The 18777-nt window shown below is 53.9% G+C and overlaps 1 long non-coding RNA gene across 1 annotated transcript in view; it reads left to right on the top strand.

Annotated features, from left to right (window-relative positions):
- LOC127667814 (uncharacterized) overlaps window positions 1-6475 on the top strand; it is a 13103-nt gene extending 6628 nt beyond the window's left edge. The window contains exons 2-4 of the long non-coding RNA XR_007973939.1: window positions 4010-4068; window positions 4309-4353; window positions 6034-6475. This is a non-coding gene — a long non-coding RNA (uncharacterized LOC127667814). The remainder of the gene's footprint in view (window positions 1-4009; window positions 4069-4308; window positions 4354-6033) is intronic.
- Window positions 6476-18777: the final 12302 nt, after the last annotated feature.

The following is an 18777-nucleotide window of genomic DNA, read 5'->3' as shown; positions in this document are numbered from 1 at the left end:
GAGTGCCCAGGTGTGAAGGGTCCCCAGGTGTGAAGAGTGCCCAGGTGTGAAGGGTCCCCAGGTGTGCAGGGTCCCCAGGTGTGAAGAGTGCCCAGGTGTGAAGGGTCCCCAGGTGTGCAGGGTCCCCAGGTGTGCAGGGTGCCCAGGTGTGAAGAGTACTGAAGCTGTTTCTGGGAGTCTGGGTAGGAGGGAAGAGAGTCTTGGGAGCTGGAATCTGGGGCCTGCCTCACGTGGACTGGAGGAGCTGACCTGGGAGGAGAGATGGCTTTCACTGTGCCTGGGCACCATTTGTTCATAGGGTCCTGCTGATTTGGGCTGGGTGTGGGTGGAAGGCAGTGGGTTCTTGGTTGCTGTGGTGGCTTGGGGTGTGGCTGCTAGTGGTCGCTCCATGAGAGGACTGCAGGCTGAAGGAGGAAGTGTTTGGAGGGTTGTTCTATCAACCCGGGCTTCTGGACAGGAAGAATAACCCCTCTGATTAACATGGGGTGGGTTCAGGGAAGGTGGGGGCAAGGAGGGCAGGAGCCTGGGCCATGACAGCTGCTGGAGAGCAGCGCAGGTTTCCTAGGAGGAAGAACCTCTTCACTGAACTGAACTGAACCGAGAAACCCACGTGGGATCGCTGCAGAAACTTCCTGCATCCCTACTTGGGACACCCTGGCCTGGGACCTGGCCTCGCCTGTCCCCGAATCTCCTGTCTCCCCTGGTTCCTACTGCCCACAAGTGGCTGTGACTCCTGGCTAGGCTTCTGGGGTGAGCCCTGGTTATGTGATATGGGGTGAAAGAGCTTCACTCTTAACCCCATTGAGTGATGTGACATGACAGGGCCTCATGTGTGCGTGTGTGTGCGCATGTGTGTGTATGTGTGTGTCTGTGTGCGTGTGTGTGTGTGTGTGTGTGTGTGTGCATGTGTGTGTGTGCATGTGTGTGTGCATGTGTGTGTGTATGTGTGTGTCTGTGTGCGTGTGCGTGTGTGTGCGCATGTGTGTGTATGTGTGTGTGCATGTGTGCGTGCATGTGTGTGTGTGCATGTGTATGTGCATGTGTGTGTGTGTGTGTGCATGTGTGCGTGTGCGTGTGTATGTGTGTGTCTGTGTGCGTGTGTGTGTGCATGTGTGTGTGCATGTGTGTGTGTGTGCATATGTGTGTATATGCGCGTGCACACGCATGCCCTTGACTCACCCACTCTCTAAGCCAGGGCTCTTGACATGATGGTGACAGGCCCAGAAAAGAGTCACTTGGATGGTCCTGCCTCCTCAGGGACGGGGTGAGGGGAAGCTGAGGGGAGTGGTGTCGGGGTTGTGGAATATGGCCTCAGCTGGGGCTCAGAATCCTCTCAGCGGCTACAGCAGCTGCCTTGGAAACTGTTGGGGTTGTGGAGGCCCAGGCCAGCAAGCTGGGCCGAGTCTCTCTCTAGATAGCAGCTGGCAGGGGTTTTAGGGTGGAGGAGGGGTTTCGGTAGCAGGAAGAGCTGGGGGCTGGGAAGAACTCTTGGCCTTTATTCCAGGAGCCTGGACTTGACCCACTGCTGAGGGTGTGTGTGTGTGTGTGTGTGTGTGTTGTTACAGACGGCTCCTAGCTGTGAGACAGAGGGCTCCTTGCTGTGAGGCACAGTGCATTTAACTGTGGGAGTATGGCAGGCCATAGCGGGACAGTAGGTCTGGAGTCTACATGATTCTTGGGAGTCCTGGGATGGAGCTGCTGGAAGGCCTAGGGAAAGATTGTCTTGTCCCAAGCTCTTGCTCCTCTGGTGACTCACACCCTGAGCATGTGGGCACCTATCCCAGTGCTCTGGTCTATCCCAGGCACTGCTTCTGAAGAGGGCTCCAGACAGTGGGTGTAGGGTGGGCCCAGGTGGGCAGTGAGGCTAGAAGCAGCTTGGAACAGGGCTGGGGTCAGTGGTGGAGGCACTGTGCTTCTGGGGTATGGACAGGGACCATGGTGGAGGGGCTGTGGAGTAGGGTCAGGGTTGGGCTAACCTTGGAATTTGGGGTGTGAGTGTGTCAGTCTGAAAGTCAGGGTTTGGGATGGGATGGGTTTCTATCTGAAACATGAAGAGAGGGAAATATTAATGTTTGGAGAGAAGCTGGCTTGAGGTATAGACAGTGATACAGTTTAGACTTGGGGTTGGGGCCAGCACGTGCCAGGTGACAGGTATCTGGATGAGGGAGAGCAGGCAGCACTGGGCTATGCTCCCCTTTGGGCCCCTTTCAGCTGTGGCCTTGACTGGAGACTCAAAGGGAAGCAGGCCCTTCTACCCTGGAGTTCAGGGTGGGATGCAGAAGCAGGTACCTTGCAAAGGCCTTAAGCACTAAGTCTAGCACCATGTGAACCAAAGCCCATGATGGGCCTGGGGCTTCTCTTCAGGGAGGGCTGTGTGGCTCTGTTTTCCTTGCTATCTGTCCTTCTGCCTTGGCCTCTTCTCTCACTAAAACTCCATCAGGTGTTTCGGTCCCTTTGAGCCGTGACTGGTGGTGGGCTCAAGTTTAGCAGGATGAGGCCTGTCCGTCCCTCACTTCTGGGGTGGTGAAGCTGGGCCTGCACCTCACCTCACCTTAACCAGAAGGGTTACCCGACGATGGCTGTCCTATCTTGTCATGGTTCTCATATTTCGAGGTCCTGACTGAGGGGCTAGTGTTAGGGGGTCAGGAGGTCAGGGTGACAGGGCTATGCCTGTGCAGTCTGGCCTGGGGCTGGATCATTCATTCCTTCATGGGGAAATTTCTCTTCTGCCTCTATTACCTGCCAGGTTTAGTCCCTGGGCAAGCCAGGAGCTACACTCTAATGCCCAGGCTGTGTGTCCCGGTGGGCTGCGATTTTGGCCTGAGCCCAAACTGTCCAGTCTCCCCCTGCCCAGTTCCTGGTTCCTCAGCCAGACCTGGTCAGTGAGGGGTTGTCCCCATTTTGCCTCTGCTGCAGAGACTTAGGTGGGGTGTTAGTGGTGGTGGTGGGGAGAGGTGGGGAGGCCTGCAATCCCTCCGAGTGGAGTGGGGCCATTAGAGAGGGGTGGGGACAGGCGTCTCAGTGATTCAGGCTGGATGCCGAGGCCCTGAGTTGGTGGCTTTTCTCTCCCACCTGCCTGGCAGGTTCATGCCCCAGCCCTGAGTCACCAGGGTGTGGTCAAGCCACCTGGCTGCACAGTCGCCGCACATGGCTACACACCTGGGTTAGGGCATTGTGTCCTGGCTGCAGCAGGGCCTGGCTGGTGGTGTGATATTGTTGTGAGTGTTCCCAAGGTGTCCCTTAGTCACTAAGGCCCCGCCCCTGGGGCGACATCAGCTGGGCTCTTCTCCCCCCCCCCCCCCCCCCCCCCCCCGCTCCCCGTCCTGAGAACCAGGCGGGCTCCTGGCAGGGGCGAGAGGAATCGGCTGCGGTTTGGCACCTGCAGGGGCAGCTGAGATCCCGAGGGGCACACAGGTCTTCCTAGGCACCCTACACAGGGCACCCATGGGTTACTAAGCACTGATTGCTTTGGTGTTTCATAACTCTGGGGGAGAGGCATTCCCATGTTTCCATGTCATAGAGGGGGCTCTGGGCTCTGGGAGGCCGTTGTCCACTCGCATGGCCAGTGAGGCCTGAGCGTGATGCGTGGACATCAGTGCTGCTGCCCTGCCCCCTCACTGATCCACCTCACTGCTAGGACACCTCGACATCCTTGTTTAGAGTTAAGATGGACCAGGCGTCTGAGGCTGCCTTCTCTGAAGAGGGCTGGGGCCCACAGAGCTGCCCCGACTCCACGGGCTAGGAAAGGCTGCGCCCGCCTCTGAGGGAGCCAGGACTGGCCATGGCTGGTGTGGTCCATAGCTTTGAGTGTCAGGCAGTGAGGGGAACCTGGTCTGTCATTCACATTTTCAGTGTGTCCTGGATAGGAGAGGCTAAGGTGACACTGTCCCCATGCTATCTTGCCCTGACAGCCTTTTCTGCCTCTGAGGTCTGCCCTAGAATCCGGACAGCTATGACCCGCCATTTTATTACAGGAGGTGCCTTCTGAAACATTATCCTTCTTTGACAGGGACAAGGCACAAAATGTGGGTCTCTAGAGGATCACCCCTTCTTCACAGGTGTTCCTGGGTAAGTGGCAGGGGTCGGAAGGGCCAGCACAGCTGTAAGTCAGGTATGAGGAGACACAGTGCAGGTTAGGGGGCGTCTTAGGAAGGGCTCCGTTCCACTCTGAGGGGCTCTCGGTGGCCAAGGCAGGCTCAGGGTCTTGGAGGTTGCCTGGCTGATTTCCCCTAGAGGGCCCCAGGAGGAGATGGCAGGCGAGGCTTCTGTTTGAGCGCTGGCTCCACCCCCTTTGCTCACACCCTCCAGGATCTGTCAGAAGCTGTTCCAGCACAGGAGAAAATGCCTTATTAGGTAAGAAGTGTCTTCTGCCAGGTGGGGAGCGGACAGGCTGCCTGTCAGGCCCAGGCAAAGCCCAGCCTCTGTGGTGTCTCCGAGCTGGCCCTGGCCCTGAGCCCAGCTCTCCTACACTTACCTGCCTGTGCAGCCCCTCATGTCTTGCTCGAGACTACAGTGGGCACATGGGAAGTAGGAAGGTGGCTATGCCACCCTGGCCACCATATGAGTGGTCAGCTAGGGTGGGTACCTTCACTTCTTCCTCACAGGCCTAGGCCATGGCAGCTACACTGATGCTCCCTACCTGCTGGTGTTCCCTCCCTGCTAGTGATTCCTCCCTGCTGGTGCTCCCTCCCTGCTGGTGCTCCCTCCCTGCTGGTGCTCCCTCCCTGCTAGTGCTCCCCCCTGCTGGTGCTCCCTCCCTGCTGGTGCTTCCTCCATATTTGTGTTCCCTGGTCTCTCTGGTCTGAGGTTCATAGGAGGAGGGCTCGGCAGGGACCCTGCCTGACTTATGCTGGGCACAGCTAACTTGTCTTCCTGATCTGCCACCTGCACTACCCAGTTTCTGGCTCTCTCCTAGCTTCTCCTTGGGAGGCTGGCTTCTCCAAATTCCCAGGCCACCACCACCTGCTCACCCAGTCTTTGGTGCAGAGTTCTGCCTCATCCTGTGCCCTGGCCTGTGTGTACCAGGGGCACCCTCGAAGGTTGGGCCTGAGAGATAAAAAATACTACTCTGTAATACCCGGGGACTTTGGGGGCAGGATTTGCTTTGCTTTCTGAGGCAGTCTTAGCACAGGACTCTGGAAAGGCCTTTCATAGCAGTCTCACAGCAGCTCTGCTGACAGACAAGGAGGCCCTGGACGGTCTGTGGGAGGCAAGGGTGGGTGTGATTTCCCAGGAGCTGGAGACAGCCGGGAGCTCACCGTCTAGGCCACACCTCTCTTAATCCCTTGCCTTGGAGTCTAGTGCCTCTTGCTGTCCCCACCACTATTGTTCAGGTCCCCTCTGCCTTACCTCAGCTTCCGTGGCCTCTTGACTTGTTCACTCTGAGGACCTTGGTTACTGAGAGTTTTGCAGGGTGGCTTTTTGTGTGGGGACAAGCAGAGTATGCACAGAGCCACGTCCTCCCTTCCCCAGTTCCCCTGCATGCAGCAGAGAGACCAGGCTCCTGTGCTCATAACTGCCACAGGCTTTGGGGCTCAGGGACCCTTCCCCCGTGTCGTGCACATTTATAAATTCGATAATTGATAATTCAAGCATGCAGTTCTGCCTGATGCCTAGCTCTAATCTCTCCATGTCACGCGCCTGCCTTTAGAGCAGTGGTTTTCAAGAGCTTCCTGAAGTTGCGACCATGTAATACAGTTCCTCCTGTTGTGGTGACCCCAGCCAGAAAGTTACTTTTGTTGCTACTTCTTAACTTTTATCTTGCTACTGTTATGAATCACAATGTAGACATCTGTGTTTTCTGCTGATCTTAGGCCACCCCTGTGAAAAGGTCATGTGACCCCCTCCCCAAGGGGTCACGACCCACAGGCTGAGAAGCACTGCCCTGGAGGATGGGCTGCCTAGTGGTGGTTCAGGCCACAGTGTGCTGGAGGCTGGCTTACAGCCCTCTGTCCCTGGGCCCATCGTGTGGCTTGTGGAATCACTTGGTCCCGCTCTGCGCTTACCGGGCCACTCTTCTATCTCCTTCCTCAGCCTGCTGGAACCTGAGCTTCCTACCTCCCTGGCTCTGCTCTTCAGGGGTGCTGCCTGCGGCCCACAGTCTCCTCTTGACTCAGCATCTTTGTGGACACCTGGCGTCCCATCTGTGACTCCTGCTAGCCTGATGCCCAGTGCCTCATGACAGCATCTGACACTAGCGGATGCAAACGCTGAGGAGTCTCCACCCCTGGGAGCTCACACCCTCATCATGGTCACCCTGGTGGGAAGCTTGATGGGTGAGCCAAGTCCTGGTAGTCTGGTCCTGGTTCCGTTCACTTCCCAGTCCCTGCCTCCTGATCCTGCAGCCCTTCAGACACACACTAACAAGCATGGCCAGCTGACTCTTTCTGTTGTTGTATGTTCCAAAGCAGACCCTGTAGCTGCAACCCACTGGGACATCTGTGTCACTGTGTTATAAACAGGACATCTGGTTACATATGCGTCTGGCCTGTCTTTCTCTGCTGCCTACAGAGGCTCCTATAGGCCTTGAAGAATTAGAGGGAAGAGGAGAACTCAGGCTGTGTCCTCAGGTCTCTCATCCTTCAGTGGGGCATCTTTGGCCCTGGACAAAGTATACTTAGAAGGTTCTAGAAGCCAAGAGCACCAAGGCATGAGTGGTATGTGGTATGGATTCTCTTAGGGCTTAGGCTCAGAGGAAGACTGAGAGAGAGCAGGGTCACAGTGTGTGAACAGAGATCCAAGTGCGCAGTTAGTGAGCACTTACTGCATACAAACACAGCAGCAGATGAGCACTTGTGTGAACCGAGTCCACCTCTGGCGTGGCCCTTAGCAGTGGCTGATGTCAGCCATCTCTGGTTAGGGCCACATGTGGACACATGCTGTGTCACACAGCAGCACATGGTGCTGGGATTAGAATCTGTGCTGCTTCCCTGGCATCTGTGGCCCTAGGAACCTCCCTGAGCACAGTGCTGTGTCAGCAAAGGGGAGGCTTTGGCTAGGGAATAGCTGACTGACTTAAAAAAATGATCGGCTTGTATGAATGCTTTGCCTGCAGTAGGTGTGTGCACCGTGTGTGTGGCTAGTGCCCATGGAAGTCAGAAGAGAACCTTAAATCTCTTGGAACTAAAGTTAGTTATGAGCTACCATACAGGTGGTGGGAGGCAGACATGGGTCCTCTGAAAGAGCAACAAATGCTTTTAAGCACCGAGGTATCTCTTTAGCCCATTCCTTTTTAAATTAAAAGATTTTTATTATATTTATTATTGTTGTTATTTTTATTGTGTATGTATGTGTGTTGTGTGTGTTGTATGTGTGTGTGTGTGTGTGTGTGTGTAGATCAGGGGATAAATTTTAGGAGTTGGTTTTTGGTTTTTCCTCCTACCATGGGCTGTAGGACTTGAGGCGCCATCTTGCTGGCCTAGACTGCCCAGCATTCTGAAACACAGTTGTCAGATGTTGGGTGTGTGTGTATGTGTGTGTGTTGAAGGGTGGGAGGGGTGGAGGGATGGGGGATGGGGGTAAGAAACCCATGAGACCACATGAAACCAAGGCCACAGGACTGGGAAGTATCAAGGGTGTCTGTGTGTGTGTGTGTGTGTGTATGCATGCGTGCGTGCATGTGTGTGTGTGTGTACCCATGCACACATGCATGGGAGAATATGTAGACCTGTGTGTGTGTGAATGGGAAGGCTGGGAAGGCCTGGGGCTGAGGTGCTGACTGAATGCTTATAAAGTTCTCTTTGCTTACAGAGAGTTTGGCTTTGGTTATCTGAGAGGTGTTGGAGGGTCTAGGGCCTGGACCCAAAGGACCTGTGGGGAAGACCTGTCAGGGTTGTGGGGGTGGGGTGGGAGAAGGAGGAGCATCCAGGGAGGCCTCCTCAGGGAGTTTGAAGTGGGCGAGGGTCAGGGATCAGTACTGGCTGCCTCCTGGGCAAAAGGTTTCTCTGAGCCATAGTAGGGTAGTGGAGACACTGGCCAGTGTGGTTGGTGGGTAGGGGGTGAAGACTAAGGTAAGAGGGTAAAAAGATCAAGGAATGTCTCTGTGAGCCCCGGACTTCATCCTCCCCACCTCCCACCCAGCAGAAACTAATGAGTGATTAATGAGGGTGGTGGGACTGGGGCTGGGGTACAGGTAGCACCCCTCTCCTAGTATTGAGACTCCCAGGCCCGTAGCAGCCTGCAGCAACCGGCTAGGGGAGGGTCCATCTCAGCTTTGGGAAGCTCCTTCCTCGTCGAGGGCGCGGTGCCCTGGAATGCTGTGCTCAGATGTGGCGGCACCGCCCGCGTCGCGTCCAGTCCCGTCCCATCTTGCCTAGTCTGGGCCGCCCTGTGCAGCCTCCCTGCCCAGGCACGCGGTCCGCTGGCAGATTCCAGGTGTCTGCGGCAACAGAGGCTGCAAGCCCCGCCCTGTGACCCTCCTTCTGCCCCGCCCCGACGGGGGATACCTGGGGCTTAGCACCCCGACTCTGTCAGGGTCTCGGGCTCACTGCTTGAGCTGGTGGAAAGGAATCCTGGCGGCAGGAGCCACACCCGGCCCTTGCTGCTTCAGAAGCTTCCCATGTCCGGCCTCAGTTCCTTCCTGTTAAGAGGGTCATGATCCCGGTTGTGGTTGTGCTAATCAGTAGTAAAAGCTTGTCTGTGTTTCGTCCATGCTCAGCTCCTTACAAAGAGTCTTTTCTTAGTGTCTTAATCCTCCTTCCTTCCGCGGGCTGTGGTTCTCAGGCTGGGGGTAGAGAACTGTTCTACTGAAACAGAAATCTCGGTCTGTGCTGGCAAACTGGCTTGGCCTCTCCTATCTGGTGGCTCTAATAGGAAGCTTGGAGCGGGGCTAGATGCGCCCGGGGAGCGCTCACCGCAGCCCTTGCTTTCTTTGCTCTTAGCCTGCAGGGCTGAGCCAGAGTGGCTATGGGCAGGCACACACAGGGTCTTTGGAAGTAGAGACTCAAACTAAAGAACAGTCACAGGTAGCATAATGTGATGGCCAGGGGGGAGTGCAAACATTATCTTCATTTGACAGCTGGGTAAACTGAGGCAGGAGTTCCTCCAGTTAGGGGCCTGAACTAGATCCTGGGCCAGTACTATTTCCTATCTCTGTCTCACATGGTAGGCAGGTGTAATGTTTTCAGGGCCATCATTCCCCAGGTACAGGCCTGGCTGTGATAACTCTCCTCCTGACCCACCAACCTGCTGGGAAGTCCCAGAAGGGACCTGTTATTTCTCAGGCTGGCCCTGGGGAGAGGCTCCCTGCAGCTGCTCCTCCCAGCAGAGGGAGTTCCACACATTTAGGGTACATGGCCCCTCTCCCCATCTCTCTCCCATTTCAGCAGCTGGGCGGTGTACTTGGCAAAGCTCAGAGGGAGAGGTCTACCCTTGTCTGCTAATGGGGTTTGGTCAGAGGTCCTTCTGCTGGCCAGCGGGCTGTGTGGCTTAGAGCCAGGCCCTTTCTCTGCCCGGCCTTCAGATTCTCTCTTAAGATGAGCAGACAGGATACACTCATGGTTCTGGGATCACCCCATAAAGGAGGTCTGTGCCCCAAAGTTAAGGTGAGGGAGCCCTGTCCATTTATAGAGGGAGATGGATTGACTAGGGTGCTGCTAGCTATCTATTTCATGGTCCGTTTACTTCAGAGGACAGATGAAAGGGTGCTGGACATGACATCTGCTAGGCATGGCATAATTTCCTGGCACTGCCTGTCAGAGCATTAGGAGAGGGTCTTGGATAAGTCACTCGGGGCCTGGTGTGTCGGGAGTGATGTGACCGGTAGAAAACCTCCAGGGGTGGTCGTGAAGCCTCGGAGACCTGTGACTGGCTTGATGGCTCTGAGGCTTTGAGTTAGTGCATGAACCATGGTCCTTTCCCTCTTGACCCAGGAGGGGAGCTCCTTTCCCTCTGACACAGGCCATAGGGTGTGGGGAAGATAGGATGTGGTCGGGCCCCAGAGCTTTGCCTCCCAGAGCTATGGTTAGCATCTGTAGTTTGTTCAAACAGGGAGAGGGCAAGCAGGCTGTAGAGCCCTCAGGAGAACCCTAGGCTCCCAGGTCTCAGGCCAAGGCCACAATGCATCAAAGTAAAGTCTTTTGTGGCTTAGAGATTAAATGATCCCTAAACTGTCTAGTTTGCACCCGGTGTCTGTGACCAAGAGGAAGTGGAGCAGCAGGAATGCCGGAACCCAGCCAGGTCGTGTCCCAACAGGCATCAGAGGGTTGGGCTTCATGGGCTCTGAGCACAGCGGTAGCTAAGCAGCCTCGGTAAACAGTACAAACACACAAGTGCCCCGAGTGCGTGCGTGCATGCGTGCGTGCATGCTCCTGGTCACGTGTGTGCCTGGGCTGAGGCCACAGTGTTTCAAATCATAGACAGGGACCATTCATGTCCCTTTCCAATCCTGTCACACACAGGCCTGGGATGTGTTCTGTCAGCCCTGTACCTGGCCAGCTACACACATTGTCCCCTTCAGTCCCAATAGCCCTGGATGTGGGTACCTTTACCACCCATTCTCACAGGTGGGGAAACTGAGGATCTGAAAGTTGTACAAGCCCAAGGGCAAGGGCAAGATCCAACTTCAGACTGAGCTCCTTCTCACCGAGGAATCATTTCAGCACTTTTGGGATGTGTGCACGTGAGCAGTGACCAGAGTGTGTGCACACATTTGCAGAGAAGGGTGCTTTGCTGGTGCTCTGTGTCTGTAGGATGCTTCCATTAAGATGTGTAGACTTACATGACCCATAGAGCCCATATGTGTATGTTTGTGTATGTGTGTGTATACATGTGTAAGAACACGTGTGCAATGCATGCCTGCATTCACTAGTGCAAATGTGGTTCTCTCAGCCTCCCTGTCCGCCCACGCGCCTTCTCTCCCTTCTTGGCTCTGGACACAAGTGGAATATGTTAATATGTTTCATGTCAGGGCTACCAGGCTGGTGCCACATGGGTGTGTGACGGCCTTGTAGATGCCACAGGAGCCTTTGGGAGTCCACAGCTTGGGCAAGAAAGGGCAGATGAGAAGAAGAAAGGGATTTCCCAACCTCCAGCCAGGAACAGAGATCTGTAATAGACTCCGCTAAGGAGCCTAGAACCTGCCCCCCTTTACCTCTCTCTCAGGGTCTAACCTCAGAACCTGGGACAATCCTCCTGTGACCCTGCAGGGGGCCCAGGGTTGGGGCACCCGTGGGCTCCACCAGCATAGATCTCTGCCAGGCAATCTCCCTCTGTACTGGAGGGAGTGGAGGGGAGAAGGAGGCCTCAAATGGTGCTAAGCCTCCTCAGTGACTCACAGAAGTAGTGAAGAAGGGTTTTGTCCCAGTCCCTAAGCAGCAGGTAAGGGCTCACTGCTCGATGTACTGGTGTAGATGGGACAATGGGCAGCAGGGGGCGCTCAGAGCCTGCAGATTGTAGATACAGCCGCATAGGCCAGCAGGTAAAAGGAGGGTAGGGCTTGTGTGGGGTGTGTGTGTGTGTGTGTGTGTGTGTGTGTGTATGTGTGTGTGTGTGTGTGTGTGTGAGAGAGAGAGGAGAGAGAGAGAGGGAGAGAGAGAGAGAGGGAGGGAGGGGGAGAGAGAGAGAGAGAGAGGGAGGGAGGGAGGAGGGAGGGGGGAGAGAGAGAGAGAGAGAGAGAGAGAGGGGGGGGGGGGGAGGAGGGAGGGAGGGAGGGAGGGAGGGAGGGAGAATGAGAAAGACAGAGACAGAGACAGAGACAAAGAGGCAGAGAAACTGAGACTGAGTGACTTCTCTGTGCCTTGGCTGTGCTGGCCCAAAAGTCTGGGAGTTGTGGTGTCCGTACCCTGGCTCTGTTTGCTTTCCTTTGGGCAGAAATTGAGTGGCCATTCTGAAAGCCGTCAGACCCAGATATCTTATCAGACACCCTGAAAGTTTAAAAAACGGAAGCAAGCCAGTGGAGGAGGGGTGACCTTTTATTTCTGAATAGAGACTTTGGCAGGGGACCTGGAGACATCACCCACACTCCTCCTAGGGCAGCTGTGCAGCCCCTGCCCCTCCCCCTGCAGGTCCAGAGTCGGACATCTTGTCAGAATGTCATCTAGCCTTTGATATTCAGCTGTCCCCATGGAAGGAGGAGATTGTGTTCTCTCTAGCCCAAAGCCTTCAAGTCCAGGTTCTCCCTCCTCAAGTTTTAGGATGACTTTTTGTGCTTCCTAATCCCCAGAGAGTGAGAGGTGCTCCCCCTTGTCTCCTGTGTCTTAGCAAACTCCCCACCAGCCATCTGTGGGAAATCCCAAGTGCAGTTTCTCCTTTAACATGTTTTTATCAGCACATATTAATCATACATAACAATCGATTTCATAACATTTTCACACATGGGTTGATTTTGATTGTAATTTTCTTTTCAGGTAGCTCCCCTCCCACTTCCAGATCCCCTCCCCTTTTTGTGAGACAGGGTCTCACTGTGTAGCCTTGGTTGGCCTGGAACTCACTATCTAGACCAGGCTGGTCTCAGCACCAGGACTGCCTCTGCCACCCTAGTGCTGAGATTGAGGGCGTGTGCCACCACATCCAGGTTTATGACAGGATCTCCAGGGGAGGCAGTCACAGCTGGTGTGAGTTCACGAATACAGCAGCCACATCACACCAAGATGCCAGCACCTCAAGCAGCCACATCACACCAAGACGCCAGCACCTCACCCCGTTCCCTACCTTCCCAGGCTTTTAAGCTCCTCCTAATTCTTTCCCCCCTGAGTTTTGGAAGGGATGATACAGACGGCCCACTATAGACCGGTATCCTATGGTCATTTCTTCTCTCTGTCCTTGACCAGGTATCAATCTCCACAGCCCTGCTGATCACTGCAAAGAGAAGCTTCTCTGACTGGAGACGGCAGGAGCCATGTTCCGGGGGCAGATGTGGTTATTTAGACCGCCATTCTTGGGTACATTGTGTCCATTTAGCAAACCAATAGCAACAGTTTCCCTGCCAGGGTCTATGACCTCTTCTGCAGCAGGCTTCTGACTGAGTTTGCAGTACCAGACATAAACTCTCTCTGGCAGAGTGTGCGTCAGATCTGATCTAGCACGGCCTCTTATTTTGTCTAAAGAGCAATAAAGGGATCAGCAAGGCTGTGCAGGCTGTGCTGCTGTGTGCTGGGAGCAAAACACAGAGACGAACAGGGACAGTCGGGTCGCAGAGTGGATGGTTTCCCGGAAGGAAGGGGTGTCCATGGGGAGGGGATGTTGCCCTAGACCTGACACTGAGGAAGCAGATACTCAGGGGAAGGGTTTCAGGTGCTGCATGGTCTGGGAGCCGTGGCAGCCGGTCAATGGATGGTGTTGGGGGAGAAGCAGCGCAGGGAGGAGACGGGTGTCGGTCCTGAGCGACTCTCAGAACTGAGGTCCGAAATCGGAGTCAAGTATATGTAGGTCTGAGGCTGGCATTTAGCTCTTCCAAACACATCCCTAACTGCTTTCCTTCTGCCCCTTTCCCGGAGGCTCCAGAGACTTGGTTTTGCCTCTGCCAGGAGAGGGCAGTGGTGGCTGCTGTGCTGGTTGTCTGGGCTAGTCAACCTTTTTCCACTGGAGAGCAGCCTGGGTGAGTGCGTCAGAAGGAAAGAGGAAAGGCTGGGCCATTTCTCTGGTCCTCACGGTCTCTAAACAGATCTCCAAGAATCAACAGGTAGGCTTAATCCCTCCCAAGGACAGGCTACTGAGGCCGGATAGAAAGCCCGTCTCATTTCTACTGGGGATTTGGGAGCTGGTAAAGGCTCATGTTGGCTGTTGCCAGCATTACTGAGCAACTATTCTGTGCCAGGCACCACACTAAATTCTTTTCTCATGCATCATCTTAAAAAAAAGATTTATTTTTATTCTTTGTGTGTGGGTGTCTTGCCTGCATGTACATCTGTGCGTCACGGAAGCCAGAGGGTGTTTCATATTTGCCTAGAAATGGAGTTAAAGATCGTTGTGAGCCACCTTGTGGGTGGCTCCAGCCTGGGTGGGAACCCAACCTGGCTCCTCTGCTAAGAGCAGCAGTGACAGCTCTTAATCGCCATGCCATCTCCAGCCCCCATGTCTCAATTTTTAAAAGCTTTACAACAAATTAACTATGCAAGCATAGCTCAGCTCTCAGAGAATGCCCCCCCACCTCCCCATCCAGTGCCAGGACATGCTCGTCTTGGCTACTACGGGTGCAACCCCCTCGGGAGGGGTGTGTCAGCCCGGGGAACTCAGATAGCTGAAAGATCAAGGTGCCAACTGATATGCTGGAGACTCCATACCTGAAACGCTGGATATTTCAAGCTTAAGAAGATTAGATATTATCGCTTCTCGGCCTTTTGGCTAAGATCAAGTGAAGAAGATTAGATATTGATGCGTGACATTTGGGAAGGGGTTTTGTGAAGGACCTGTTCCTGCCATAGCCTGTAACTGGGTACTACGGTGGCAATGGTTCAAAATAAACAGCTTACCCATCAGCCTCATTGTCCCCTTGCTTCCTGCTCCCGTAGGTCTCCAAGGGACTTGTGAGACCCCCAGGATTTCTGCTGTGTAGTGTGATTCCTAGAATAGCTGAAAGCCCCAACAAACAGCCTAGATGGATGGTAGGGGGATCCCTAGCTCTTCCCCTTTATACCTGTGCTGGGGACTCCACCTTCAGGGTCATTAAGACTGTCAGGAACATGACTAGCCTGAGACCCCACAAAGCAACCATGATAGAGAGGACCTGGCACAGTGGGGACGGGCAGGGTAAGGGACGTGCATGGATCCTGGCGTCTGCTCCTGGCTCGAGTCCTTGAAGACAAAGACCCTCTTCCCATCTCTTCTCCTCACTAAACATGATCCATGATGGCGTGCTGTTTCCTCAGCAGCTATGGGCCCTGGCTATCACCATCTGCTTGTTCCTCCTTCCAGAAGTTATCACATGCCAACAGCACGCTAGACCCCCAGTGGACACCTGGCTGCAGTCTGTTCTCTTGGGCTGTATCCTGGTGAGCATTTCAGGGACCCACCCATGACAGAAGCTCATACTTTTCCTTGTTTGTCTCCAGGAACCCCGCCGGGTGCTGGGCAGTCTGGGCTGAGCAAGGGTACTCTCTCCGTCCTCTGTGTTACCTCTAATGCACCCTTGGTGTGGCTTCCCCTCTCCCGGGAACCCCCAGTGATAGACTGCACTGCCCTGCAGCCTCCAACTCGATGGGGCATCAGTCCAGGCACCTCTGGTTTGTCTCTTTCTGTTTCTGTGTGTGGGGTCTCCTTCAGCGGGGGCAGAGCTCCCCTCTTTCTGTTTCTGTGTGTGGGGTCTCCTTCAGCTGGGGCAGAGTGCCCCCTCTTTCTGTTTCTGTGTGTGGGGTCTCCTTCAGTGGGGGCAGAGCCCCCCTTTCTGTTTCTGTGTGTGGGGTCTCCTTCAGCGGGGGCAGAGCTCCCCCTCTTTCTGTTTCTGTGTGGGGGGTTTCCTTCAGCGGGGGCAGAGCCCCCCTTTCTGTTTCTGTGTGTGGGGTCTCCTTCAGTGGAGGCAGAGCCCCCCTCTTTCTGTTTCTGTGTGTGGGGTCTCCTTCAGGGGGGCAGAGCCCCCTTTCTGTTTCTGTGTGTGGGGTCTCCTTCAGCGGGGGCAGAGCCCCCCTTTCTGTTTCTGTGTGTGGGGTCTCCTTCAGTGGGGCCAGAGCTCCCCCCTTTCTGTTTCTGTGTGTGGGGTCTCCTTCAGGGGGGACAGAGCTCCCCCTCTTTCTGTTTCTGTGTGTGGGGTCTCCTTCGGGGGGGGCAGAGCCCCCATTTCTGTTTCTGTGTGTGGGGTCTCCTTCAGGGGGGCAGAGCCCCCCTTTCTGTTTCTGTGTGTGGGGTCTCCTTCAGCGGGGGCAGAGCCCCCCTTTCTGTTTCTGTGTGTGGGGTCTCCTTCAGCGGGGGCAGAGCCCCCCCTTTCTGTTTCTGTGTGTGGGGTCTCCTTCAGCAGGGGCAGAGCTCCCCAAACGTAAGGGCATGTTTCTTTTTATGTGTGTTTCCCTTCGATTTGAACTTGCCTGGAGAAGTGGCTGGAGGGAAAGCAGTCTCACTAAACCTCAGCCTGCAGGGCCTGCCTGGGCCCTGGATGATGAGGACTCTGCCAGACACTTCTTCTGGAGCTTTGAGGGGCATCGATTCCCAGGCATAAAGCACCGGCTCTGAGCACTAACCATCAATCTGACCGGAGGACTCAGCTTGTGGTACCTGCCCAGCTCCACCCACCTTTTGTGACTTAGTCCATCCTTCCACCTGTACTGACCACACCCTTTTATATGTAAGGCACTGTTTTAGCTCTGAGGCTTAAGAGTAGATACGCCATGCCTTCGTGCAACTGCAGGGCTTGGGGACCATGGCTGGGGACAGGGTGGTCATTCCTACACTTATTGGAGATCTCTTATTATGTGATTTCTTTAGGGAGAATAAAATTATTACTATTATTATTTTTATTATTCTTTAATCTTTTTTACAGTCCAGTTATTATCCCCCTCCCGGTCTGCCCTCTGACTGTTCCTCATCCCATTCTTCCTTCCTCACCACCCCACCCCCATCTCCAAGAGGATGTCCCCACCCCATCCCCCATCCCACCAGACCTCCTCACTCTGTAAGTCCTCAAGTATCTTGAGGGTTAGGAGCATCTTTTCTCACTGAAGCCACTGTATATGTATCTATGTCTGTGTCTGTGTCTGTGTCTATGTCTATATATATCTGCTGTACATGTTGGGACCTCGTACCAGCTAGTGTATGCTGCCTGGTTGGTGGCTCAGTGTCAGAGATCTCGGGGGTCCAGGTGAGTTGAGACTGCTGGTCCTTCTATGGGGTCACCCTCCTCCTCAGCTTCTCCCAGCCTTTCCCTAGTTCAACCACAGGGGTGCCCAGCTTTGGTCCATTGATTGGGTGTAAGTGTCTGCATCTGCCTCTCTCAGCTGCTTGTTGGGCCTCTCAGAAGGCAGCCATGCTCGGCTCCTTTCTATTGCCCTGCATGCATTGGAGCTCCTGGGAGGCCTTCAGACTGTGGTGTCCTCAGAGGGAGGGAGAAAAAAGTATTGCCTGCTTCCAGACTGGGATGGCACCCACAGTTCAAAGGATGAGTGAAATGGGTTTATTAAGGGCTGCTTCTGTCAGTGGACGAGCAGGGGCAGCTGCATTTTCTTGAAGTCTCCACCCCACCCCATGCCACCTCTGCAGAGCAACCTCGTAGAGTGTGTCACTGTAAGGCCATAGCAGAATGGGTGCAAACCTGGCTTTGGGTGCGCCCTAGCATTAAATCTGCAGAGGTGACTACAGGCTCAGCCTGCAGAGGCGCAGGCAGACCCAGACTGGAGAAGCTAGACGTCCATCCCTGCCCTTATCAAGGTTTCTGCTGCTTTGACCTCTTCGTTCAGCTGTGGGATGGATGGCTACTTTCCTCTGTGCTGCAGTCTGGCATGTAATTCTGTGACATGGTTGCTCATGGCAAGAATTACGCTGCTAGGGTTTGGAGACTCTGGAGACAGAGTGGGACAAAACTTCTGCCCTCAAGATATTTAGAGTTAGCCAGGACAAAGAGAGCAAGACAGCCATCTCTGACCTGCTTACTTGAGGTTTGAGGAGTGACAGTTCTAGAGGTAAAACTGGGAGAATTTAAGATGTTCCTGTGCACATCTGAAATAGGGCCATACAAGTTAAGTTTCTCTCCAGCTGAGATGATGGCTCAGCAGTTAAGATCACTGGCTGCTCTTCCAGAGGTCCTGAGTTCAAATCCCAGTGACCACATGGTGGCTCACAACCATCTGTAATGGGGTCTGATGCCCTCTTCTGGTGTGTCTGAAGACAGCTACAGTGTACTCATATACATAAATAAGTAAATCTTTTAAAAAATGCTTGTAAATGAATGACTCTGGTGTGTGTCATACATTTCTAAAGAAGTCATGAGTCAAATAGTAACATTGTTTTAACTCTGCAATAATAAAGATGCTACAAATGAGAAGTTCAGGGAGCAGCCGGAATGGATTGGATCAGGAAGTGAGTGATCTTCAAAGAAAGTTATATATAAGATGGCTGAAAATTAGTGTTCAGACCATGCAGTTGGAAGCTGGTAAAAATAATCCAGAGAAAGTAGGATAATTAATATGTTATGGAACCTTGGAGCATGAAATTCCTATTCTTGTTTGGAAATTCAAACAGGTATTCAGATGTAGGTAAAATAGACAACAACCACCTCAACTCTCAGGATCTCTGGAGAGGACATGGGGATTCTCTGTTTATCTGTCCTGTGTCCTGAGAGCAGATCCTATCTGTCTTCCTGAGGGGCAGGGATAGAGCTGAGCCTATGGCCTGGCTGTGCTGTGCCTGTGTGTCATAATGCAGTCTTCTTGCCTGGCTTTGAACCTCAGGCTTAGTCAGTTGCCTATAACCCTTCATAGCTACCCTATCAACAGTAGCGATATCACTAATGATCTTCCCATTGGCTGAACTGTCACAGGGCAGAGTGTGCAGTGGAAGATGATGTAGTGTTCCTGATAGGAGTGGACACAGCCCTGTCATCAGATCTCCAGATACCTGTGAGGCAGTGAGGAGAGCTATGTGATCCCTGCCATTGACAGGCAAATTGCGGTTCAGTTTGTTCAAGGCCTTGTGAACTAGGGAATAGGTGGGGTGTGGTTCTTGACCTTTCCCTGACCCACCCAAGGAGCCACTCTGTACTTTGCAGAGAAGTTATTTTGAGTTGCCATCTTGCCTGAGAATCTGACTGTGGACTCCTGGCAGGAAAGGGCTTAGAGAGTGTCACTTAGAAATCTATCTATCTATCTATCTATCTATCCATCCATCTATTATCTATCTATCTATCTATCTATCCATCTA

This window comes from Apodemus sylvaticus, chromosome 17 (assembly GCF_947179515.1).
Source record: "Apodemus sylvaticus chromosome 17, mApoSyl1.1, whole genome shotgun sequence".
NCBI classification, from domain to species: Eukaryota; Metazoa; Chordata; class Mammalia; order Rodentia; family Muridae; genus Apodemus; species Apodemus sylvaticus.
The sequence above is the reverse complement of the archived record's forward strand: the minus strand, read 5'-3'. Positions and strand labels throughout refer to the sequence as shown.